Source organism: Hyla sarda, chromosome 1, assembly GCF_029499605.1.
Source record: "Hyla sarda isolate aHylSar1 chromosome 1, aHylSar1.hap1, whole genome shotgun sequence".
In the NCBI taxonomy this organism is placed as follows: Eukaryota; Metazoa; Chordata; class Amphibia; order Anura; family Hylidae; genus Hyla; species Hyla sarda.
Window position 1 is genome coordinate 553,796,738 of NC_079189.1, and position 26,269 is coordinate 553,823,006.

Sequence of the window (26,269 nt, forward strand, 5' to 3'; positions counted from 1 at the left end):
CTCCATTCCCTGATGAACCCTAGTCATTTGCTAAGGGAGAAACGCGTTGGAAAGGGAGCACGAGATGCTTCAATAAATACATTTCATCTTTTTTATTGTATTTCTAATGAAATATTAATATCATCCTAACCCTGTCTACACTTATTTTTTCAGTGAGGGCAAGGGTTTAGATTCGGTAGGGCTTTCTAAGAAGTAGGGGTTCACCTGTATCCTATACCCCGTCCCTTCCTGAGTTGTGATCTGTGCACAATTTGTCGGATCGAGAGACATAATTTTGTATTGTCAGTGTACCTATATATGTCCATTTGTATTGATGTTTTCAAACGTATTTTCAGCATTTTTTTTTATGTATTTTTTTAATGAATTTAGGTAGCATAGGATACTGTATTATGGGTGTATAATGAAGTTGTGCCATAATTGGCAGTATTTGATTACATGGCATACTACTAATGGCAAGCGAAGAGTGTTTCTAGTAAAAGTAACCAACCTGTGGATATGTAACTTCCATAGTATCTCTGTATTACATGGACATGATAAATAAAGCAAGAAGTCTATATCTGCATCTGTTGGATCCATTTGTTGTTTGTTCTGAAAGTTGTTAGGTGTATGGGATCATGGGCACAGGATCTGCACAACTATCAGTTCAGACTACAGTGTAGTGAGCTGGATGGCATTCTTCCGAAATACTGTAAGTTAAAAATATTGTCTGGTGATTGTCAGATACTCTTTGAGGGAATATTTAATTGAGAGGGTCCTCATCATGGGAACCCCATCATTAGATTACACTGAAAGCTATAATTACTAGGTCTCTTAGCATGAGTTTTTATGTCTATAAAGGGTTATGCAGCATATAGCATTGTCCTGTCTCAGTAAGTGATTGGCTAAGCGGGCAGGTACTGGACCAAACACTTGTCTAAAAAGCAAAAAGAAGACAGAAGATCAGGAAACTGAACAGATCTAATTTCTTTAAATAAAAACTGCTACTCGGCTGTGTCCAGTTTTGGAGGGGTTTTGCAGTTCAGTCCCATTGAAGTGAATGGAGTCAAGTTGTTATGCCACACCCAACCTAGAGACAGACAGGGAGCGGTTTTGAAAGGAATTACGCTATCTCTGTTTTTCTATTCCTGGTTAACCTCTTTAATGTGTAATTTGCAACTTTCTAACTATGAATAATATTTTAATAAATTATATTATAAATATATTTATAAATGAATATTAATAAATTGCATTGCACTTTTCACATTGGTAGCAGCTGAACAAATGGGATCTGAAAAGTTCAGTCATTTATTTTATTCTTATATATTGTAGGTTGTGTTCATTGGCAATGGTGATGTGGTTAAAAAACAAAGCTTATATTCAATAGTGGATGGGTTCTCAGACATTAATAATCACGGAAATTCCGACTGAAATCAGAAATTTTTGTGATTCAATTCAGGATTTGCTGAGCTGACACAGTAAGTAGTGAGTCTACTGATTTTTCAATCATATCTGGTTTTCGGTCCGTGACAAAAGTGACTAGAGTGCCTCCATTTGGCTCATTGAAATGAATGGGTTATGGCATGGATGTACACAAACAAGATGTGAATGTATTTATTTCTTTAATTCTTTATTTATTTTAATCAAAAACATGTTTGTTAAAAAAATGTAAACAAAACAAATATTATACTTACCTCTCCTTTGTCCAGTGTAGTCTGTTTTTTGGCTCACAATCCCGTTAACAGGGGTAACATTAAAGGGGTACTTCGCTTGAAAACATCTTATCCTCTATCTAAAGGATAGGGGATAAGATGTTAGATTGAGGGGGTCCTGTGATCTCTAGCGCAGTACTCCTGTTATTTGGTGCATGGAGGGAACTCCGCTCTATGAACTATAACTGTCGATGCCTGCCGTTACGCCCCCTTCATTCACGTCTATGGGAAGAGGCGTGATGGCTTTATACTAGCCATCACTCTCCCTCCCAAAGACATGAACGGGGGCGTGGCGGGATGTCACGCTGCTATCAGCCTGGAGAACGCGGGGGTCCCCAGCAGCAGAGCAGCAGGACCCCCTTGATCAGACATCTTATCCCCTATCCTTTGGATAGGTCATAAGATGTTTTCAGTGAAGTACCCCTTTAAAGGGGTACTCCGGTGAAAACTTTTTTTCTTTTAAATCAACTGGTGCCAGAAAGTTAAACATATTTGTAAATTACTTCTATTAAAAAATCTTAATCCTTCCAGTACTTATTAGCTGCTGAAAGCTACAGAGGAAATTCCTTTCTTTTTGGAACACTGATGACCTCACGACCACAGTGCTCTCTGCTGACATCTCTGTCCATATTAGCAAACGTGCATAGCAGATGTATGCTAAGGGCAGCATGGTGGCTCAGTGGTTAGCACTGCTGCCTTGCAGTGCTGGGGCCTTGGGTTCAAATCCCACTAAGGACAACAATAAATAAAGAGTTATTGTTACTATTATTATAATGACGTCAGCAAAGAGCACTGTGCTCGTGATGTCATCAGAGAGAAGTCCAAAAAGAAAAGAATTTCCTCTGCAGTATTCAGCAGCTAATAAGTACAGGAAGTATTAAGATTTTTTAATAGAAGTAATTTACAAATCTGTTTAACTTTCTGGCACCAGTTGATTTAAAAGAAAAAAGGTTTTCACTGGAGTACCCCTTTAACCTCTTAAGGACCCATGACGTATGCATACGTCATGGGTCCCGGTCCTGCGATATAACGCGGGGTCACACGGTGACCCCGCATCATATCGCGGCGGGCCCGGCGTCATAGTGAAGCCGGGACCCGCCTCTAATAGCGCGCGGCACTGATCGCTGTGCCGCGCGCTATTAACCCTTTAGCCGCGCGCTCAAAGCTGAGCCGCGCGGCTAAAAACGAAAGTAAAAGTGCCCGGCTAGCTCAGGGAGCTGTTCGGGATCGCCGCGGTATAATCGCGACATCCCGAACAGCTGTAGCACAGGAGGAGGTCTTCTTACCTTCTCCTGTGCTGTCCGATCGCCGAATGAATGCTTCAAGCCTGAGATCCAGGCTTGAGCATTCAATCGCCGAAAACACTGATTGATCCATTCCTATGGAGATGGATCAATCAGTGTAAAAGATCAGTACATGCAATGTTATAGCCCCTTATGGGAGCTATAATGTTGCATAAGAAAAGTGTAAAAAAATCATTAACCCTTTCAATTATCCCTTCCCCTAATAAAAGTTTAAATCACCCGGCATTTCCAAAAATAAAAAAAACATTATGTAAATAATAATAAAAATAAACATATGTGGTATCGCCGCGTGCGGAAATGTCTGAATTATAAAAATATACCGCTTTTTAAACCGCTCGTTCAATGGCGTACGCGCAAAAAAATTCCAAAGTCCAAAATAGCGCATTTTTGATCACTTTTTATACCACAAAAAAGTAAATAAAAAGTGATCAAAAAGTCTGATCAGAACAAAAATGGTACCACTAAAAACTTCAGATGACGGCGCAAAAAATGAGTCCTCAAAGCGCCCTGAACACAGAAAAATAAAAAAGTTATAGGGGTCAAAAGATGACCATTTTAAACGTATAAATTTTCCTGCATGTATTCATGATTTTTTTCGGAAGTGATACAAATTCAAACCTATACAAGTAGGGTATCATTTTAACCGTATGGACCTAAAGAATAAAGATAAGGTGTAATTTTTGACAAAAAATGTACTGTGTAAAAATAGAAGCCCCCAAAACTTACAAAATAGTGTTTTTTCATCAATTTTGTCGCACATTGATTTTTTTTCCCGTTTCACCGTAGATTTTTGGGTAAAATGACTAATGTCATTACAAAGTAGAATTAGTGACGCAAAAATTAAGCCATTATATATAATTTTAGGTGAAAATTTTTAAGAGTTATGATTTTTTAAAGTTAAGGAGGAAAAATTTAAAATGAAAAAACGGAAAAAGCCCGGGTCCTTAAGGGGTTAAGCCCCTGCTCAGTGAAGGAATGCTTTCTATTTCAACATTTTTAAATAATAATAATAATAAAAAAACATACTACTCGTTGACATTTTTTAAAGTGAAAAATAACAACCAGTTTTAACCCCTTAAGGACCGGGACATTTTTCATTTTTGTACTTTAGTATTTTCCAACTCACCTTCTAAAAATCACAACATTTTCAATTTTGCACCTACAGACCCATATAAGGGCTTTTTATTGTGTGCCAATTTTACTTTGTAATGACATCAATCATTTCATCCCAATATCTATGGCGAAACTGGAAAAAAAAGTATTTGTGGGGCAAAATTTGAAGAAAAAAAAGCCATTTTGTAAATTTTGGGGGCTTCCGCTTCTACACAGTGCACTTTCTGGTAAAAATGACAACTTATCTTTATTCTGTAGGTCCATACGGTTAATAGGATACCTTACCTTATATGGCTTTTATTTTATTACCGAAAAATAATTATAGCTACATGCAATAAAATTTGCATGTTTAAAATTTTTATCTTCTGACCCCTATAACTTTTTTATTTTTCGTATACAGAGATGTGTGAGGGCTCATTTTTGGTGCCGTCATCTGAAGTTTTTATCGGTACCATTTTTATTTTGATGGGACTTTTTGATCACTTTTTATAAAAAAATTTAGGGTATACAAAGTGACAAAAAATATGCAATATTGGACTTTGGTAATTTTTTACGTATATGCCATTGACCGTGCAATTTAATTAATGTTATATTTTTATAGTTCGGACATTTGCATATGCGGCGATACCACATTTGTTTATTTTTATTATGGTTACACATTTTTTATATGTAATTTGGGTAAAGGGGGGTGATTTAAACTTTTAATATGGAAAGGGTTAATGGGTGTTTTTTTTATTTTACTTTTTATTTTACTTTTTTTTTTTTTTACACTTTTAGTCCCCCTAGGGGACTTTTAGGAGGAATCATTCGATTCCTCATACAGATCGATAAGGGGTGAACATAAAACAAAAAGCAGCAGTGCTTCTCATAGGACAGTATGTCTGCACCTTAAATGTCTGTCACATGTATGAAAGTAAAAAAGATTCAGCTGAACTTTTGTGGTTGAATATTAGACACAACCACCTCTCATAGCATCTAAGGACGGTTCAGCCTTCCCGGAGATCGGTGATGCGGTAGCTCCTCACAGATGGGTGAAATCTTGAAGCAGGGAAAAAATCAGGTTCGGGAATCGTCGGCACAATCGTCTGGGAATAATTCACACAGGGTGTAGTAGCCAAAAACAGACACTTTTCGGAAGAAGAGACAGTGTATTGTCTCGAAACGCGTCTGTTATTGGCTATGAAATAAAGAATCATCCAGATCTACTACACCCTGCAGAGTGTGAATTTTTCCCAGACCATTGCGCTGACGATTCCCGGACCTGTTTTTTTCCTGCTTCAAGAGCTCATGCAGATCAATGTAATTCCATAGAAGCACATTGATCTGTGTGCTCGGCGCTTGATTGATAAAGCCTGGTTCAGCAAGGCTCTATCAATCTCAGAGCCATAGACTGCACTACAAGCAATTCACCCCACTGGACCTCCAGGCACTGGTTAAAGGTCAACAACAAAAAAAGGTGGTTCACCTCCCAGTAAAATCCAGGCTTTATTGAATCATGTTAAAATCCAAATAGTACATAAAGAAAAAATATGTAAAAACACACAAGGAAACGCGCCAAGGCGTTTCGACTCGTTACAAGTCTTAGTCATGGCAATGAATATTAAAACGACACAGTCTTATATATCCACTCATATCCTGAAATAGTCACATGACCTAAGGAAACATGGGAGGAGACTAGAGGCAGCATCACACACCATCAGGTGATGAACTAACAATATTATAGCAAGATATTTAAACAACATAATTCAATTCTGAAATCAGTAAATATAAATATATGTATATAACTTTAAACTGTACCAAGACAATTAATGTTATTGAGAATGAATTTGCAAAGTAGAAAATATTATAATAAGATATAAACATTTAATAGATGTAAAAAAGATCATGTCTATAATTTAAACCAGACGGGAAACGGGTATCCATGGATAAAATCCAAAACGCTTCCCGTCTGAATACTGCCTTAGTCCAATCTCCTCCACGTCTAGGAGGGCGAACTCGTTCTATACCACTAACTGTGATTCTAGGAATTTTGCCGGTGTGTTTATCTACAATGTGTCTGGTAATTCCAGATAATGTTCTGTTGGTACTGTTGGAACATGGAATATGAAGATGTTCCTGTATTCTTAGTTTAAATTTCCTACTAGTGCACCCAATGGCCCAGGTTTATCAAACTGTGTGAGAGAAAAAGTGGAGTGATTTTCCCACAGCAACCAATCAAAGCTCAGCTTTCACTTTAACAGAGCTCATTACCTGAGCTGTGATTGGCTGCTGTGAGAAAATCACTCCACTTTTTTTCTCACACAGTTTGATAAATCAGGGCCATTGTATTGAATATGACATTCCTCACACGTGATGCTATAAATTGCATGGTGAGTTTGACAATTGATATAACTGTTAATATTGTATTTTTGTCCTGTACTACATGAAGTGACGTATGTAGCATTATTCATATATTGACATACATTACATCTGGTATGATTACATCTATAACTGCCCTTGCTTGATAACCATGTAGCACTATTAGTAACCGTGGAAAAATTACTAGGGGATAACAGGGTTTGTAATGACTGGGCTTTAAGTGGTACTATTCTAATTCCTCCTTCTATTATTTTACACATGGTCTGATCATATTTCAAAATAGGAAGATGTTTAAGAATAATATGTTTGATATCGGAAAATTGATGAGAGAAAGGTGTAATGAATGTAGGGTTAAAGGTCCCTTTAGATGTCGCTGTCAACTTTGACATTGGCGATTTGCCGGCCGTGACGGCAAAAAGTTTTTCACCGGAGTACCCCTTTAACCTCTTAAGGACCCAGGACGTATGGGGATGTCCCCGCACCCTGGGCTTTAAGGATCCAGGACGTCCCCGTACATCCTGGCGTTTTCCGGTCCCTGCTGCGCGCCGGGCTGAGATTGGAAGCGGATGTCTGCTGAAATGTTTCAGCAGGCATCCAGGGCAAACGCCGAGGGGAGCCATGTAGGCCCCCCATGTCGGCGATCGTCGCAAATCGCGAGGGAAATCGCCCCTGCGATCTGCGGCGATACCAGGCTGATCGGGTCTCTGGGACCCGACCGCCCGGTAATTTTGCATGATCCCGGTTGTCACAGACAGCTAGGACCATGCTGGAGTATAGGAGCGAGGTGGCAAGCCTGCCACCTCCTCCTATCCCCTGCGATTCCTCGGTTAGCTAACCGACCAATCGCAGGGGGGGGCGGTTACTTCCTCCCACCCTGCCCGGCCCCTGGAAGTCCGGAGAGAACGGGAGGAAGACCGGAGGACGCGGCGGGGGACAGGGGAGTGCTGGGGCCCGGCCCCGGTACTTACCTCGTCCCTGAAGACCCGGATCCCGGCGGCGGAGAAGGCGGCGGTGGCGACAGGTGAGTTGATCTTCGGCGGCGTTGCGGGACCTTTGCAGTAGTCCAGACCGCCGTAAAGCAATCTGGACTGCTCCATCTGGTCCCCTTACACTACAACTCCCAGCATGCCCAGACAGTCCTTGGCGTCTGGGCATGCTGTGAGTTGCAGTTTTGCAACATCTGGAGGTCCGCAGTTTGGAGACCACTGTGCCCTTCCAGATGTTGCAAAACTATACATCCTCAGCATGCCCTTACTGTCCAGGCATGCTGGGAGTTGTAGTTCTGTAACATCTGGCCCTTCAGATGTTGCAGAACTACAACTCCCAGCATGCCTGGACAGTTTTGGCATACTGGGAGTTGTAGCTTTGCAACATCTGGAAGGGCACAGAATGGGAACCACTGTATTAGTGGTCAGCAAACTGTAGTCCTCCAGATGTTGCAAAACTCCAAGCATGCTCTAAAGATGTTGCCGAACTACTACTTCCAGCATGCCTGAGAATGTTTGGGAGTTGTGGTTTTGCAACAACTGGAGGCACACTGGTTGGGAAACATTGTCTGTTTCCTAACTCAGTGTTTCCCAACCTGTGTGCCTCCAGCTGTTGCAAAACTATAACTACCAGCATGCACTGATAGACAGGGTACATTCACATGGGTAGGGGGCTTACAGTGAGTATCAGGCTGCTAGTTTGCGATGCAGCAAATTTTGCGCGGCAGCTCAAACTCGCAGCGGGAAACTGTAATCCCCCGCCCGTGTGACTGTACCCTAAAAACACTACACTACACTACACTAACACAAAATAAAATAAAAAGTAAAAAACACTACATATGCACATACCCCTACACAGCCCCCCTCCCCAATAAAAAGGAAAAACATCTGGTACGGCACTGTTTCCAAAATGGAGCCTCCAGCTGTTGCAAAACAATAACTCCCAGTATTGCTGGACAGCCGTTGACTGTCCAAGCATGCTCGGAGTTTTGCAACAGCTGGAGGCACCCTGTTTGGGAATCACTGGCGTAGAATACCCCTATGTCCACCCTTATGCAAATCCCTAAGTCAGGCCTCAAATGCGCATGGCGCTCTCTCAATTTGGAGCCCTGTCGTATTTCAAGGCAAAAGTTTAGGGCCACATATGGGGTATCGCCGTACTCAGGAGAAATTGCCTAACAAATTTTGGGGGGCTTTTTCTCCTTTCACCCCTTATGAAAAGGTGAAGTTGGTGTCTACACCAGCATGTTAGTGTAAAAAAATTAATTTTTTACACTAACATTCTGGTGTTGCCCTATACTTTTCATTTTGACAAGAGGTAAAAGGGAAAAAAAAGCCCCCAAAATTTGTTATGCAATTTCTCCCGACTATGTAGATACCCCATATGTGGGCGCAAAGTGCTCTGGGGGCGCACAACAAGGCCCAGAAGGGAGAGTGCACCATGTACATTTGAGGTGATTTGCACAGGGGTGGCTGATTGTTACAGTGGTTTTGACAAACTCAAAAAAACAAACACATGTGACCCCATTTCGGAAACTACACCCCTCACGGAATGTAATGAGGGGTGCAGTGAGAACTTACCCCCCACTGGTGTCTGACAGATCTTTGGAACAATGGGCTGTGCAAATTAAAAATGTTGTACAGCCCACTGTTCCAAAGATCTGACAGACACCAGTGGGGGGTAAATGCTCACTGTACCCTTTGTACATTGCTCAAGGGGTCTAGTTTCCAAAATGGTATGCCATGTGGGGGTTATTTTGCTGTTATGGTGCCATAGGGGCTTCCTAAATGCGACATGCCCCCCGAGCAAAATTTGCTCTCAAAAAGCCAAATATGACTCCTTCTCTTCTGAGCATTGTAGTTCGCCCGTAGTGCACCTCAGGTCAACTTATGGGGTACCTCCATACCCAGAAGAGATGGGGTTACAAATTTTGGGGGGTATTTTCTGCTATTAACCCTTGCAAAAATGTGAAATTTGGGTGGAACACACATTTTTGACAAAATTATTTATTTATTTTCTTACATATGCAAAAGTCGTTAAACACCTGTGGGGTATTAAGGCTCACTTTATCCCATGTTACATTCCCCGAGGGGTCTAGTTTCCAAAAATGGTGTGCCATGTGTTTTTTTTTTTGCTGTTTTGGCACCATAGGGGCTTCCTAAATGCAACATGCCCACCAAAAACCATTTCAGAAAAACGTACTCTCCAAAATCCCCTTGTTGCTCCTTCGCTTCTGAGCCCTCTACTGCGCCCGCCGAACACTTTACATAGACATATGAGGTATGTGCTTACTCGAGAGAAATTGGGCTACAAATATAAGTATACATTTTCTCCTTTTACCCCTTGTAAAAATTCAAAAATTGGGTCTACAAGAACATGCGAGTGTAAAAAATGAATATTGTGAATTTTCTCCTTCACTTTGCTGCTATTCCTGTGAAACCTAAAGGGTTAAAACGCTGATTGAATGTCATTTTGAATACTTTGGGGGGAGCAGTTTTTATAATGGGGTCATTTGTGGGGTATTTCTAAGATGAAGACCCTTCAAATCCACTTCAAACCTGAACTGGTCCCTGAAAAATTGTGAGTTTGGAAATTTTGTGAAAAATTGGAAAATTGCTGCAGAACTTTGAAGCCCTCTGGTGTCTTCCAAAAGTAAAAACACATCAATTTTATGATGCAAACATAAAGTGGACATATTGTATAAGTGAATTTAAAAAAAATATTTGGAATATCCATTTTCCTTACAAGCAGAGAGCTTCAAAGTTAGAAAAATGCAAAATTTTCAAATTTTTCATAAAATTTTGGGATTTTTCACCAAGAAAGGATGAAGTTACCACATAATTTTACCACTATGTTAAAGTAGAATATGTCACGAAAAAACAGTCTCGGAATCAGAATGATAACTAAAAGTATCCCAGAGTTATTAATGTTTAAAGTGACAGTGGCCAGATGTGCAAAAAATGGCCGGGTCCTAACGTGTAAAATGGCTGGGTCCTTAAGGGGTTAAGCATAGTCTGACGAATCCAATGTAGTCTAAAACAATCCAGGAAACATGATCAAAAAAAAATTGTAAATAAAAAATTTTGAAAAGTGTTGTAATGCGCACAACTTCCCGCTTTAGTCTGTGTCTTGCTGGTTAATACTATGCGCCAAAGGGCAACCTAAAGTCACACCATAATATTAACATGCATGCACATTAGGGCGCATATCATCATCATACATGACAACTAGACGTGACATACGTGTGCTTTGACGTGCCAAAACCTCAATAATCATACATAACAACGATAGTGTATGGCAAATTGCTGAAAAAATGAATTCAAGTCCTTACTGACCACTGTTCACTGCTGAAAGTGCCACTTACCTGCAGAAGAGATGGCACCAGGATTCACTGTGGAAAAAGACAAGCTGGTGAAGGTAATGCGATGCTCTGTGTAATGCTCTGTTGAGAAACCTTGAGCCTTGGTATACATTTGGATATTACTGTGGCGCGCACCACCTACCTAAATATTGTGCAGAGCAATTACACTGCTCAAAAAAATAAAGGGAACATTTAAACAACACAATGTAACTCCAAGTCAATCACACTTCTGTGGAATCACACTGTCCACTCAGGAAGCAACACTGATTGACAATCAATTTGACATGCTGTTGTGCAAATGGAACAGATAACAGGTGGAAATTATAGGCAATTAGCAAGACACCCCCAATAAAGGAGTGGTTCTGCAGGTGGTGACCACAGACCACATCTCAGTTCCTATGCTTCCTGGCTGATGTTTTGGTCACTTTTGAATGCTTGCGGTGCTTTCAATCTAGTGGTGCAACAAGGGGGACCTATGAGTGGAGGGTAAATCCAATATTATTCACATTTGACCGCTAAGCGGTCACTAAGACCCTAAATTTCCCACCCAATATAAAACTTAACGTTTAATGAGCCAAGATTAAAATTAAAATTTTAATCTTGGCTCATTAAACGTTAAGTTTTATATTGGGTGGGAAATTTAGGGTCTTAGTGACCGCTTAGCGGTCAAATGTGAATTCAATCTAGTGGTAGCATGAGATGGAGTCTACAACTCACACAAGTGGCTCAGGTAGTGTAGCTCATCCAAGATGGCACATCAATGCGAGCTGTGGCAAGAAGGTTTGCTGTGTCTGTCAGTGGAGTGTCCAGAGAATGGAGGCGCTACCAGGAGACAGGCCAATATATCAGAAGACGTGGAGGAGGCCATGGGAGGGCAACAACCCAGCAGCAGGACCGCTACATCCACCTTTGTGCAAGGAGGAGCAGGAGGAGCACTGCCAGAGCCCTGCAAATTGACCTCCAGCAGGACACAAATGTGTATGTGTCCAGAAATGAAACAGACTCCATGACGGTGGTATGAGGGCCTGTAGTCCACAGGTGAGGGTTGTATTTACATCCCAACACCGTGCAGGACGTTTGGCATTTGCCAGAAATTGGCAAATTCTCCACTGACGCCCTGTGCTCTTCACAGATGAAAGCAGGTGTCACGATGCCGGCTGGCAGGTAGTGGATCCTCTGTGCCAGAGAGGGATTGGCGTGGACCGTGCTAGTGGATCGGTTCTAAGTCACTACTGGTTTTCACCAGAGCCCGCCGCAAAGCGGGATGGTCTTGCTGCGGCGGTAGTGACCAGGTCGTATCCACTAGCAACGGCTCAACCTCTCTGACTGCTGAAGATAGGCGCGGTACAAGGGAGTAGACAGAAGCAAGGTCGGACGTAGCAGAAGGTCGGGGCAGGCAGCAAGGATCGTAGTCAGGGGCAACGGCAGGAGGTCTGGAACACAGGCTAGGAACACACAAGGAAACGCTTTCACTGGCACAATGGCAACAAGATCCGGCGAGGGAGTGCAGGGGGAGTGAGGTATAAATAAGGAGTGCACAGGTGAACACACTAATTGGAACCACTGCGCCAATCAGCGGCGCAGTGGCCCTTTAAATCGCAAAGACCCGGCGCGCGCGCGCCCTAGGGAGCGGGGCCGCGCGCGCCGGGACAGGACCGACGGAGAGCGAGTCAGGTACGGGAGCCGGGGTGCGCATCGCGAGCGGGCGCCACCCGCATCGCGAATCGCATCCCGGCTGGAGGCGGTATCGCAGCGCCCCGGGTCAGTGGATCTGACCGGAGCGCTGCAGTGAGGAGAGTGTAGCGAGCGCTCCGGGGAGGAGCGGGGACCCGGAGCGCTCGGCGTAACAGTACCCCCCCCCTTGGGTCTCCCCCTCTTCTTAGAGCCTGAGAACCTGAGGACCAGACTTTTGTCTAGAATATTGTCCTCAGGTTCCCAGGATCTCTCTTCTGGACCACAACCCTCCCAATCAACTAAAAAAAAAGTTTTCCCTCTGACCTTCTTGGATGCCAGAATCTCTTTGACGGAGAAGATGTCCGAGGAGCCGGAAACAGGAGTGGGGGAAACAAGTTTGGGAGAGAAACGGTTGATGATAAGTGGTTTAAGAAGAGAAACGTGAAAGGCATTAGGAATACGAAGAGAAGGAGGAAGAAGAAGTTTGTAAGAGACAGGATTAATCTGGCACAAAATTTTGAAAGGACCAAGATAGCGTGGTCCCAACTTGTAGCTAGGGACACGGAAGCGGACATATTTAGCGGAGAGCCATACCTTGTCTCCAGGAGAAAAAATGGGAGGAGCTCTTCTTTTCTTATCCGCAAACTTCTTCATGCGTGATGAAGCCTGTAAGAGAGAATTTTGGGTCTCTCTCCATATGGTGGAAAGATCACGAGAAATTTCATCCACAGCGGGCAGACCAGAGGGCAAGGGGGTAGGGAGGGGGGAAGAGGGTGACGGCCGTACACCACGAAAAATGGGGATTTGGAGGAAGATTCAGAGACTCTGAAGTTATACGAGAATTCGGCCCATGGTAGAAGATCTGCCCAATCATCCTGGCGGGAGGAAACAAAATGTCGTAAATAATCACCCAAGACCTGGTTAATTCTTTCTACTTGTCCATTGGATTGAGGATGATATGCAGAAGAAAAGTTTAATTTAATCTTGAGTTGTTTACAGAGAGCCCTCCAGAATTTTGACACGAATTGGACGCCTCTATCCGAGACGATCTGTGTGGGCAACCCGTGAAGACGAAAAATGTGTACAAAAAATTGTTTAGCCAACTGAGGCACTGAAGGAAGACCAGGAAGAGGGATGAAATGTGCCATTTTGGAGAATCGATCAACGACCACCCAAACAACAGTGTTGCCACGGGATGGGGGTAAGTCAGTAATAAAATCCATACCAATCAGAGACCAAGGCTGTTCGGGGACAGGCAGAGGATGAAGAAAACCAGCGGGCTTCTGGCGAGGAGTCTTATCCCGGGCACAGACAGTGCAGGCTCGCACAAAGTCCACGACATCCGTCTCCAGAGTCGGCCACCAATAGAAGCGAGAGATGAGTTGCACAGATTTCTTGATGCCTGCATGACCTGCGAGATGGGAGGAGTGACCCCATTTGAGGATTCCGAGGCGTTGGCGTGGAGAGACGAAGGTCTTTCCTGGAGGAGTTTGCCTGATGGAGGCTGGAGAAGTGGAAATCAGGCAGTCAGGAGGAATGATGTGTTGCGGAGAGAGTTCAACTTCCGAAGCATCCGAGGAACGAGAGAGAGCATCGGCCCTAATGTTCTTATCGGCAGGCCGAAAGTGAATTTCAAAATTAAATCAGGCAAAGAACAGAGACCACCTGGCCTGGCGAGGATTCAGCCGTTGGGCAGACTGGAGATAGGAGAGGTTCTTGTGATCGGTGTAAATAATAACTGGAAATCTTGATCCCTCCAGCAGATGCCTCCATTCCTCAAGTGCTACTTTAATGGCTAGAAGCTCTCGATCCCCGATGGAGTAGTTCCTCTCCGCCGGAGAGAAGGTCCTAGAAAAAAAACCACAAGTAACAGCATGCCCGGAAGAATTTTTTTGTAGAAGGACCGCTCCAGCTCCTACAGAGGAGGCATCAACCTCCAATAGGAAGGGTTTAGATGGGTCAGGTCTGGAGAGCACGGGAGCCGAAGAAAAGGCAGACTTGAGCCGTTTAAAGGCGTCTTCCGCTTGAGGAGGCCAAGACTTGGGATCGGCATTTTTTTTGGTTAAAGCCACGATAGGAGCCACAACGGTAGAAAAATGTGGAATAAATTGCCTGTAATAATTGGCGAACCCCAAAAAACGTTGGATAGCACGGAGTCCGGAGGGGCGTGGCCAATCTAAGACGGCAGAGAGTTTGTCTGGATCCATTTGTAGTCCCTGGCCAGAGACCAAGTATCCTAGGAAAGGAAGAGATTGGCATTCAAACAGACATTTCTCTATCTTGGCATAAAGTTGATTGTCACGAAGTCTCTGAAGAACCATACGGACATGCTGGCGGTGTTCTTCTAGATTGGCAGAAAAAATCAGGATATCGTCCAGATATACAACAACACAGGAGTATAAGAGATCACGAAAAATTTCATTAACAAAGTCTTGGAAGACGGCAGGGGCGTTGCACAGGCCAAAGGGCATGACCAGATACTCAAAGTGTCCATCTCTAGTGTTAAATGCCGTTTTCCATTCATCCCCCTCTCTGATGCGGATGAGATTATAAGCACCTCTTAAGTCCAGTTTGGTAAAGATGTGGGCACCTTGGAGGCGATCAAAGAGTTCAGAGATGAGGGGTAGGGGGTAGCGGTTCTTTACCGTGATTTTATTAAGACCGCGGTAGTCAATGCAAGGACGTAGAGAGCCATCTTTTTTGGACACAAAGAAAAATCCGGCTCCGGCAGGAGAGGAGGATTTACGGATAAAGCCCTTTTTTAAATTTTCCTGGATGTATTCAGACATAGCAAGAGTCTCTGGGGCGGACAGAGGATAAATTCTGCCCCGGGGTGGAGTAGTGCCCGGGAGGAGGTCAATAGGACAATCATAAGGCCTGTGAGGAGGTAGAGTCTCAGCTTGTTTTTTGCAAAAAACATCCGCAAAGTCCATATAGGCCTTAGGGAGACCGGTTACAGGGGGAACCACAGAGTCACGGCAAGGGGTACTGGGAACCGGTTTTAGGCAGTCCTTGAAACAAGAGGGCCCCCAACTCTTGATCTCCCCAGTGGACCAATCCAGGGTTGGGGAATGGAGTTGAAGCCAGGGTAGTCCAAGGAGAATTTCGGAAGTGCAATTGGGGAGGACCAAAAATTCAATCTTCTCGTGATGAGGTCCGATGCACATTAGAAGGGGCTCCGTGCGGAAACGTATGGTACAGTCCAATCTTTCATTGTTTACACAATTGATGTAGAGGGGTCTGGCGAGACTGGTCACCGGGATGTTGAACCTGTTGACGAGAGAGGCCAAAATAAAATTTCCTGCAGATCCGGAATCCAAGAAGGCCATAGTAGAGAAGGAGAAGGCAGAGGCAGATATCCGCACAGGCACAGTAAGACGTGGAGAAGCAGAGTAGACATCAAGGACTGTCTCACCTTTGTGCGGAGTCAGCGTACGTCTTTCCAGGCGGGGAGGACGGATAGGACAATCCTTCAGGAAGTGTTCGGTACTGGCACAGTACAGGCAGAGATTCTCCATGCGGCGTCGTGTCCTCTCTTGAGGTGTCAGGCGAGACCGGTCGACCTGCATAGCCTCCACGGCGGGAGGCACAGGAACGGATTGCAGGGGACCAGAGGAGAGAGGAGCCGGGGAGAAAAAACGCCTCGTGCGAACAAAGTCCATATCCTGGCGGAGCTCCTGACGCCTTTCGGAAAAACGCATGTCAATGCGAGTGGCTAGATGAATGAGTTCATGTAGGTTAGCAGGGATTTCTCGTGCGGCCAGAACATCTTTAATGTTGCTGGATAGGCCTTTTTTAAAGGTCGCGCAGAGGGCCTCATTATTCCAGGATAATTCTGAAGCAAGAGTACGGAATTGTACGGCGTACTCGCCAACGGAAGAATTACCCTGGACCAGGTTCAACAGGGCAGTCTCAGCAGAAGAGGCTCGGGCAGGTTCCTCAAAGACACTTCGAATTTCCGAGAAGAAGGAGTGTATAGAGGCAGTGACGGGGTCATTGCGGTCCGAGAGCGGTGTGGCCCATGACAGAGCTTTTCCAGACAGAAGGCTGACTACGAAAGCCACCTTAGACCTTTCAGTAGGAAACTGATCCGACATCATCTCCAAGTGCAGGGAACATTGGGAAAGAAAGCCACGGCAGAATTTAGAGTCCCCATCAAATTTATCCGGCAAGGATAGTCGTAGACCAGAAGCGGCCACTCGCTGCGGAGGAGGTGCAGGAGCTGGCGGAGGAGATGATTGCTGAAGCTGTGGTAGTAGCTGCTGTAGCATCACGGTCAGTTGAGACAGCTGTTGGCCTTGTTGCGCTATCTGTTGTGACTGCTGGGCGACCACCGTGGTGAGGTCAGCGACAACTGGCAGAGGAACTTCAGCGGGATCCATGGCCGGATCTACTGTCACGATGCCGGCTAGCAGGTAGTGGATCCTCTGTGCCAGAGAGGGATTGGCGTGGACCGTGCTAGTGGATCGGTTCTAAGTCACTACTGGTTTTCACCAGAGCCCGCCGCAAAGCGGGATGGTCTTGCTGCGGCGGTAGTGACCAGGTCGTATCCACTAGCAACGGCTCAACCTCTCTGACTGCTGAAGATAGGCGCGGTACAAGGGAGTAGACAGAAGCAAGGTCGGACGTAGCAGAAGGTCGGGGCAGGCAGCAAGGATCGTAGTCAGGGGCAACGGCAGGAGGTCTGGAACACAGGCTAGGAACACACAAGGAAACGCTTTCACTGGCACAATGGCAACAAGATCCGACGAGGGAGTGCAGGGGGAGTGAGGTATAAATAAGGAGTGCACAGGTGAACACACTAATTGGAACCACTGCGCCAATCAGCGGAGCAGTGGCCCTTTAAATCGCAAAGACCCGGCGCGCGCGCGCCCTAGGGAGCGGGGCCGCGCGCGCCGGGACAGGACCGACGGAGAGCGAGTCAGGTACGGGAGCCGGGGTGCGCATCGCGAGCGGGCGCCACCCGCATCGCGAATCGCATCCCGGCTGGAGGCGGTATCGCAGCGCCCCGGGTCAGTGGATCTGACCGGAGCGCTGCAGTGAGGAGAGTGTAGCGAGCGCTCCGGGGAGGAGCGGGGACCCGGAGCGCTCGGCGTAACAGCAGGTTCACACTGAGCACATATGAAAGACGTGACAGAGTCTAGAGACACCGTGGAGAACATTCTGCTGCCTGTAACATCCTTCATTACCAATTTGGTGATGGGTCAGTAATGGTGTGGGGTGGCATTTCTTTGGGGGGCCTCACAGCCCTCCATGTGCTTGCCAGAGGTAGCCTGACTGCCATTAGGTACCGAGATGAGACCCCTTGTGAGACCATATGCTGGTGCAGTTGGCCCTGGATTCCTCCTAATGCAAGACAATGCTAGACCTCATGTGGCTGGAGTGTATCAGCAGTTCCATCAAGAGGAAGGCATTGATGCTATGGACTGGCCCGCCCGTGCCCCAGACCTGAATTCGATTGAGAACATCTGGGACATGATGTCTCGCTCCCTCCACCAATGCCTGGTTGCACCACAGACTGTCCAGGATTTGGCGGATGCTTTAGTCCAGCTCTGGGAGGACATCTCTCAGGAGACATCTGCCACCTCATCAGGACCATGCCCTGGCATTGTAGGGAGGTCATACGTGTCATACTCATTTTGACTTGTTTTAAGGGCATTACATCAAAGTTGGATCAGCCTGTAGTGTGGTTTTCAACTTTGATTTTGAGTGTGACTCCATATCCAGACCTCCATGGGTTGATAAATTTGATTTCCATTGATAATTGTTATGTGATTTTGTTGTCAGCACATTAAACTATGTAAAGTTGAAAGTATTTCATACGATTAGTTCATTTATTCAGATCTAGGATGTGTTATCTTAGTGTTCCCTTTATGTTTTTGAGCAGTGTATATATATATATACATATATATATATATATATATATATATATATATATATATATATATAGTTTTTCAAAAGCAATGCAGCACTACTTCACCACTTGGCACTTGGTCTGTATATATATATATATATATATATATATATATATATATATATGTGTGTGTGTGTGTGTGTGTGTGTGTAAAATAATTATTTTCCTCAAGGAGGAGCACTGCTTCCGGTGTACAAAGATTCAAAAAGGCCCTTAGCACTCCGCTGGCTTCAGGGTAAAGTAATATGCAAAGCAGCTCATCACACCAAATTTTCAGGTAGCATGCCCTAGAATCAGCTTTAGCTCCATAACTCCGTAACTCCGTAGCTGGAGCTAAAGCTGATTCTAGGGCATGCTACCTGAGAAGGTGGTGTGACGAGCTGCTTTGCATATATATATATATATATATATATATATATATATATATACTCACATACACTTTTTTTTTTACTACATATACATATAATTGCTTCCTTAAACAAACAGTAGAGGGCGGTATTACGTTAGCTTAGAAGCCTTCTATCAAAGCCGGTAACAAGTCATGTGTGCATGGCATTATAATAGCATAATGACAATTGTGGTCTTAATATTTCAATGCTTACAATTTCTGGAGAAGAGGAAATCAATTTAACCCATTTATGTCATGAATCCAATAAAGGGTGAATTCTCTGTATTACACAAATTTTTGCCATGGGCTGTATATGACTTCCTCAGGCACTGGACAGCAAAATTAAGCAGAATCATGAATTGTTACAAAGAGTCCTGTAAGAACACAAAGGGGCATTTACTAAGACATGTGTGATGTAGTTCATTTTTTAGTTACTTTTTTTTTTTTTTGCTTGTTTAATTTGTGTTTTTATTTTTTTTTGCATTTGATAAATTTTGTGCAGAAAACATTTTCTGAAATTTTACTCTTCACATACACCAAAAAGCTAAGCTAGGTCTGGGCTGGTGTAGTTTTGGTGTTTTTTGCGACATTTTTGCAACTTTTTAAAAAAGTCGCAGTTGATAAATTCTTTACCACTGCACAAGACTAAGCTTAAAGGGGTACTCCACTGGAAAACATTTTTTTTAATTAACTGGTGCCAGAAAGTTAAACAGATTTGTAAATTACTACTATTAAAAAATCTTAATCCCTTCCGTACTTATCAGTAGTGTTGCTCGCGAATATTCACAATGCGAATTTTATTTGCGAATATTCGCGAATATAGCACTATATATTCGTAATTACGAAAATTTGTTTTTTTTTCACAGTACACATCACAGTGATCATCCCTCTCTACTTCCAGCTTGTGTGGTGTAAAGAAGGCTCTAATACTACTGTGTGAGACTGGCGTGCGAATTTTCGCATATGCGAAAATTTGCATATGCAAATTTTCGCATATGCTAATTTTTGCCTATGCTAATTTTCACATACACAAATTTTCACATATTCGAAAATAAAACGCGAATATTACGAATATGCGAATTTAGCGAATATATGGCAAATATTCGTCCATAGATTCGCGAAATATCGCACATTCGAATATAGCCTATGCCGCTCAACACTACTTATCAGCTGCTGTATGATCCACAGGAAGTTCCTTTCTTTTTGAATTTCCTCTTTGTCTGACCACAGCGCACTCTGCTGACACCTCTGTCCATGTCAGGAATTGTCCAGAGCAGCATATGTTTGCTATGGGGATTTGCTTCTACCCTGGACAGTTCCTAAAATGGACAGAGGTGTCAGCAGAGAGCACTGTGGTCAGACAGAAAGGAAGTTAAAAAAGTAAAGAACTTCCTGTGGAGCATATAGAAGCTGATAAGTACTGGAAGGATTAAGATTTTTAAATAGAAGTAGTTTACAAATTTGTTTAACTTTCTGGTACCAGTTGATTTAAAGAATAATGTTTTCCAGTGGAGTATCCCTTTAACAGCTGGTCTGTACAGTCTTAAAAAAAAAAAAAGTATAAACCAAAAAGTTGAGAAAAAAAATAGCCTGAGGTACAGTGCTGCGCCAAAATAGAGACAAATTTACACACAATAACAACTCTAAACACAATGATAAATGCCCTCCATTGTGTAAAACAACTATACTGTATGACATTGTCTTGTTTACGGCGGTAGTGCTGGAGATGGATGTTCAGCAGAGAAATGCAGATAACTACAGATGCAGCAGGGCTGAATTTGTCATGTGGACAATGCATGGAAAATCACAATGTCCTGTTCATTTCTAGAGGACAGCTGGTAAATGAGTTGGTACAGCAGACACATACAGATGAATACAGATATAGCAGGGCTGAACTGGTCACATGGAACAATGCATGTTTATTAGGTACGTTTAATAGAGTAAGTATCATAGCCCAGCTTACTTTTACATTATAGTGCATTAAATAATAAACTGTTAGAAATTCAAGGTTCTATCAAAATAAAAAAAAAATAAAAGTCTAACTTTATTTTTTTTAACAAATCAGTATGTCTAATATTTCTGTATTCTGACCCTTATAACTTTTTTTTGTTTTTCTGTATAAGGGTGCGTTCACACGTAAGTCGATTTGATGCGCAGAATTTGCTGCTGCAGATTTCACTGTAAACTAAATGACTGAGCACAGCTTCTAATCGGCAGTTACAAATCCTGCGCATCACATCTGCACATGATCCTGTACATGTGAACCTACCCTAAAGGATTCAGTTGTATGCCATTATCTGTCTTTATCAGTACCATTTTTGTTTAGATTGGACTGTTTGATCGCTTTTTTAAAAACATGTTTTTCTTTTATATGATGTGACCAAGAATCAACAGTTCTGGCATTTGGTATTTTTTTTTACATTTACACTGTTCTCTGTGCAGGATCATAACTATTACCTCTTGGAAAAGTCTTCTGCATTGGCAGGGTTGAACGTCCAGATGTCTGTCACACCAATTCCCCCCATTTTTTTTTATATATTTTTTTTTTCACAGGAAGAAGACCCAGATTACTTTTTTTTCTTTTCTACTTCATAAAAGGGTCAAGCAAACCCTTTTGATAAAAAAAAAAAAAACAAAAAAAAAAAACAGACATCTTTCATTATTTAGCCTGGGTTAGACCATTGGCATTAGCCTCTAAAACTGACAAACCTAAATTCCCGCCCCCCCCCCCCCCCCCTTAGGCTAAGTCTCCACTTGCTTTTTTCCACTGCGTTTTTAGGGATTAAAAAAACACCTGAAAAATTGCCAGTGCAAGTGACGTCATCATGCGTTTTTTATTGCGTTTTTTCTGGTGTTTTTTTTCAGCGTTTTTTTTTCATTTGTGTGGAAATTGCACCTTGGCGTTTTTTTTTTTGGTACCCAAAATTTCTTGGGTACCAAAAAAAAAGGATGCAGCAGTGATGGAAATGTTTTTTTTTAAACGCAATGTATATATTTTATAACCCAATTTTTATTATTTTTTAATAAAGTGTGTGTTTCACTTTTCTTTTTTTTCTTTTTTTGTTATAAATTAAAAAAAAAAATTTATGTAGTACTACTACTCCCAGCAGGGAACACACTGTTCCATGCTGGGAGTGATAGTACCTGTACTATAGACATATATCGTCCATAATATAGGGAAGAGAAGCGAGCAGGTCTATACATCGCTCGCCTCTCCGCACTATACTCCGGCCACTGATGTCAACAGAAATTCATATTTCCCACCGAGAGCTGTGATTGGCCAGATGCTTTCAGCCAATCACAGCTCTGAGGAAAAGATGAATGAATGAGTGACCGGCCCAGAGTATAGTGCAGAGCAGGGATGTGAGCGATGTATACAGCCGCTCCATCTCTGCTATAGACAGGACGATCACAGAGGGTGTCAGTAGTGACATCCACTGTGATGTGTCCTTAAGCAGGCACTACTACTCCCAACATGTGGCACACTCTGCTCCATGCTGGGAGCTGTAGTACCTGCATTAATAGACAGATCGCAGCAAGTGTAACTTCTGACACTTGTTCAATCTGTCAATTAATGCAGGTACTACAGCTCCCAGCATGAGGCAGAGTGTACTCCATGTTGGGGGTAGTATTACCTGCAGTTATGGAAAGATCACAACGGGTATCACTTCTGATAGCCTCTGTGATGCTCCTGTATAATGTATAGATGCGGCGGACGCTCTCCTATGGTCCCCTGCACGGCCGTATATATACACATATTCCTATTTCTCACAGAGAGCTGTGATTGGCTGGAACCATCTGGCCAATCACAGCTCTGTGGGAAATATGAACAAGTGTAAATATACGTCAGTGCAGGGGACCATAGAAGAGCGGCCGTCACATTTATATATTATACAGAAAGATCGCAGCGGGCAATCTGTCTATTTGTACAGGTAGTACTACTCCCATCATGGAACAGTGTGTTCCATGCTGGGAGTAGTAGTACTAACTAAAAAAAATGTGAAAAATAAAGCAAAAAAGTGAAAAACACACACAATACATTTTTATAATTGTCGGCTACGTTTTTATTTCCCTGCACACATAAATTGATCCCTGTTTAAGAAGTAATCGCTTTTTTTCAATAATATACATTTCGTTAGATACAATTTTTTCCTTCACTACTGTATATTTTTGAAAAAAAAATTTTAATGGTACCCTACGAAATTTTATTAAAAACAGCTATCTACATCACTTTTTTGGATCGCTAAAGTCCAAAAAAGATTAAAAACTGCATGCAAAAACGGCAAAGTTAAAATCCACATAGCGTTTTCTTGTAGTTTTCTCACTCCCATAGACTTCTATTGGAGCAAAATGCCACAATTTTGACAAAAAACGCCAGTTTGAGGGAACTACAGCGTTTTTTCAAAACACCAAAGAGCAGAAAAAATGCAGAAAAAGTGAAAAAAAAAACGCCAAAAGGATTAAAAAACGCCAAAGTGAAAAAACGCAAAGTGGAATTTGAAATTAGCGATTTCTCATTGACTTACAGCTAACATCTGGCCGCAGCGTTTTTTGACAAAAAAAACGCCATGCGGCAGAATTGCCGTTTTTCTTTGCGTTTTGCAAAAAAAAAAAAACAAGTGGAGACTTAGCCTTATAAACCCAGTATCCACCAGCACCCCTTGTACTAGAAAGAGCCAATTACCATTAGTTCTGGAGCATCAAAACTGAGGCTCCAGAACTAAGGTGGTAGCAGGCTGGTTTTATCAGGTTGGTATTAAAGGCTCTTCCCAACCTAGTACTACTAGGCTGTGCTGTTGTTGTTTTTTATCTTTTCCATAACTACTCAGGTAGAAAAACAAAACAACAGCAGCATCCCAGTAGTACCAAGGAAAGGAAGATATTTTTTTCCCATTTCCAGCCTAATAATACCAGCCTGCTATCACCAGAGGGTCAGTCAAGCAGGTACTGGGAGGTGAGGGCAAGTGATGAGTGATGACTGAAAAATGAAAAGGAGTTTGTCAACCACCATTAACTCTTCCATATCAGCTATCTAATGATGTCTGTAGCTCTTACTGTAGAGCTGACATATTAATTTTAAACAAACCTTTTTAAAGGGTATTTCCAACTCTCAAATGTATCCCCTGTCCATAAGATAAGACAAGATGGTTGGTGGGGATCTGAGCTCAGTGGTCAGTAGTGCTCAACACACTTAATTCATTTGGGTGACAGGTTTACCCTTTTCTTATGATCAGTCGGTTCAGTTCAGTTTTGAAGTGGATTTGAGGAGCCTTACTGTTGGAAACATTACATTAAAAACCTCCTTAAAAAACTGCACCCTTCAAAGTATTCAAAATGACATTTAGTTTGTTAAGCTTTTATGTTTTTCATAGGAATAGTGACGAAGTGAAGAAGAAAAAAATCTAAATTTCCATTTTCTTTGCAGATATTCCAGTTTTATTACATTTTCTCCATAACACAGCAGATATTGACAAATCACACACCATAAGCCTATTATTAATGCAATAGATATAATAATACTAATATTATCATCATCATTATTATTATTATTAATAATAATAATAATAATAGTAATAAAACATACCTTTTATTTACTCTTAAGGATAAAAATATTGCCACAAAGAAAAAAAAAAAAAAAAAGAAATGTATAAACCAAATAGCTTTGACCACTGGAATAGGAAGTCAGGCCTCCAATGTGATGTTAGAAGTCTTAGGAGGGGGGCCTTGCAGGGCATAAAAGTTAGAGGAGCAATGGAAAAGATTGCTCTAATGTGGTCCCAGACCCAAGTACCAACATCAAAAAGTATTGTGTTCATCAGGGAACCAAACAATGATAAGGTAATTAAATGTAAATATAAGAACATTCAATGTGCAATTATACAAGGGTAAAGCATGCACATAACTCCTACCACAACTGTGCAATATATTTCAAACAATATTAAGGGAATAGCTAGCTCGTCGCATAGGATGGTATAGTCCTGATGAGTTCATTCCATATTCTGCTGTGTTATGGAGAACATTTAATAAAACTGGAATATCTGCAAAGAAAATGGAAATTTACATCTATCACATCATGGAAGAAACTCACTTTCCTTTTGGATACAAGCTGTGGTGTGCTGCCTGCATTTTTTCTGTGGATTGAAGAACCAGTGGGCCGAGGTTCGGAACATGTGTGCACCCTTTTCCCTTCTTGCCATATTTTCTTGGATGTGCTGTTTCTATTGCAGTTTTATATATATATATATATATATATATATATATATATATATATATAATGCAAATAGAAACGGCACAATCAATATCCAGAAGAAAAGTGAAATTAGGGGTGCCCGCATAGCTGGAACCTGGGTCCGTCGGTTCCTCAATCCAAACAATAGTAAATATGATGCAGCACTCCACAAGTTGCAAAGAAAGGGTGGTTTTATTCCATCATGTGCATAGACAATGTTTCACCAGCCTCGCACTTGAAAAAGCCAGTGTGAGGCTGGTGAAACGTTGTCCTCCGACCTCCTATCCTGTCCTCACATCCCGTCCTCATACCCTGTCCTGTAAAAATATGTAAAACATCCTTCCTAATCCTCTGTGTCAGCGAGGGATTGGCGTGGACCGTACCGGTGGACCGGTTCTAAATTGCTACTGGTATTCACCAGAGCCCGCCGCAAAGCGGGATGGTCTTGCTGCAGCGGTAGCAACCATGTCGTATCCACCGGTAATGGCTCAACCTCGCTGACTGCTGAGAGAGGCGTGGGACAGAAGGACTAGACAGAGGCGAGGTCAGACGTAGCAGAAGGTCAAGGCAGGTGGCAAGGTTCGTAGTCAAGGGTAACGGCAGAAGGTCAGGTAACACTGGTAAGGCAATCACAGAAACGCTTCCACTAGGCACAAGGCAACAAGATCCGGCAATGCAGGGAAGGGGAAGTAAGGTAATATAGGCCTGGAGCAGGTGAGCTTATTACACTGATTGGGCCAGGCACCAATTAGCGGTGCACTGGCCCTTTAAATCTTAGAGAGCTGGTGCGCGCGCGCCCTAGAGAGTGGAGCCGCGCGAGCCATGACGTGACAGCCGGGGACCAGGACAGGTAAGTAGATTGAGATGCGATCCGCGAGCGGGCGCGTCCCGTTATGCGAATCGCATCCCCGCAGGCAGTGTCAGTGCAGCGCTCCTGGTCAGCGGGTCTGACCGGGGCGCTGCAGAGAGGAGAACGCCGCGAGCGCTCCAGGGAGGAGCAGGGACCCGGAGAGCTCGGCGTAACATAAGTACACCTCAACCATGAGAGACATAATGAGAATAAAAATCCATAAAATCACATTGTCTGATTTTTAAATAATTTATTTGCAAATTATGGTGGAAAATAAGTATTTGGTCACCTACAAACAAGCAAAATCTCTGGCTCTCACAGACCTGTAATTTCTTCGTTAAGAGTCTCCTCTGTCCTCCACTTGTTAACTGTATTAATGGCACCTGTTTGAACTTGTCCACAA

The 26,269-nt window shown here is 42.9% G+C and overlaps 2 long non-coding RNA genes across 2 annotated transcripts in view; one reads left to right on the forward strand and one right to left on the reverse strand.

The window, feature by feature from the left end:
• Positions 1-571: 571 nt before the first annotated feature.
• The window catches only part of LOC130311431 (uncharacterized), a 43,318-nt gene continuing 17,620 nt past the window's right edge, over positions 572-26,269 (reverse strand). The window contains exon 4 of the long non-coding RNA XR_008859797.1: positions 572-686. This is a non-coding gene — a long non-coding RNA (uncharacterized LOC130311431). The remainder of the gene's footprint in view (positions 687-26,269) is intronic.
• LOC130311420 (uncharacterized) overlaps positions 20,615-26,269 on the forward strand; it is a 150,500-nt gene continuing 144,845 nt past the window's right edge. Inside the window, exon 1 of the long non-coding RNA XR_008859796.1 lies at positions 20,615-20,713. This is a non-coding gene — a long non-coding RNA (uncharacterized LOC130311420). The remainder of the gene's footprint in view (positions 20,714-26,269) is intronic.